The sequence below is a fragment of the Eutrema salsugineum genome, unplaced genomic scaffold, assembly GCF_000478725.1.
Source record: "Eutrema salsugineum unplaced genomic scaffold, Eutsalg1_0 scaffold_6, whole genome shotgun sequence".
Lineage (NCBI taxonomy): Eukaryota > Viridiplantae > Streptophyta > Magnoliopsida > Brassicales > Brassicaceae > Eutrema > Eutrema salsugineum.
The window spans coordinates 10,498,930-10,499,818 of record NW_006256547.1 but is presented as its reverse complement, the minus strand read 5'-3'; the positions used below and the strand labels follow the sequence as shown (position 1 = coordinate 10,499,818).

General features: G+C 40.9%; 1 non-coding gene across 1 annotated transcript; it reads right to left on the bottom strand.

Moving 5' to 3' along the window:
* Positions 1 to 337: 337 nt before the first annotated feature.
* LOC112083696 lies at positions 338 to 448 on the bottom strand. The gene has a single exon (XR_002897832.1). It is a non-coding gene; the product is annotated as a small nucleolar RNA R71 (small nucleolar RNA).
* Between the last annotated feature and the right edge of the window lie 441 nt (positions 449 to 889).

The window sequence follows — 889 nt, the reverse complement described above, 5'->3', positions numbered from 1 at the left end:
ACTCCGTATGCTTTCTATGAGAACCGTTCTCCCATTAGTCTACAATCCATCAACGTAGACTATGAGATTAGCCCGAAGCTCATAAAATTGGTCAAGCAGAACCGGTTCCATGGCGATGCATCAGAGAACCCCAAGGACCATCTCGAAGATCTTGAAGAAATCGTAGCACCAAGCAATCGATCGGAGTTCCTGCCGATTACATAAAGTGCAAGTTGTTTCCATTTTCTCTTTGTGATAAGGCACATGCATGGTTTAAGTCTTTGTCTCCTGGTTCACTCGGATCATGGGACGAATGCAAGGCTGCCTTCCTTAACTATTTCTACAACACCTCTAGATCAAACTTCTTTAGAGACAAGATTTATAGGTTCCAACAAAAAGGAGGCGAACCTTTTCATGAAGCTTGGGATCGTTATAAAGGCTACATTAGGGAATGTCCTCACCACGGTTTTACAGAGACATGCATCTTGAACACCTTCTACGAAGGTCTTGAATGGACATCTAAGGCACCTCTAAATGTAGCAAGCGATGTGATGGGCTTGCGGGCCTAGGGTTGTTTTTTAACAAGCCTGTTGGTTTTCCTTAAGTTTTAAATTTATAAAACCCTAGTGTCTGCAAGTGCACAGATGTACGTTATAGGACTTAGGGTGTCGATCCACAGGGAGGATGTCTAATCTGCAAGAAACAACAAAGTGGGAAGTAAGCAAACTCATAAACTAATAAAAGATTTGGGGTTTTTGGTTAAGATCCTAAACTAAACCTAATCTAGTATTCACAAGAGATGCAATGCAGGATGAATTGTTAAAAGAACATCTAAAGCATATCGACTCAAACTAAAGACTCTTAAACTCATAGGTGGCGATTTAGACTTCTTCGGTTTACTCTAATCGAT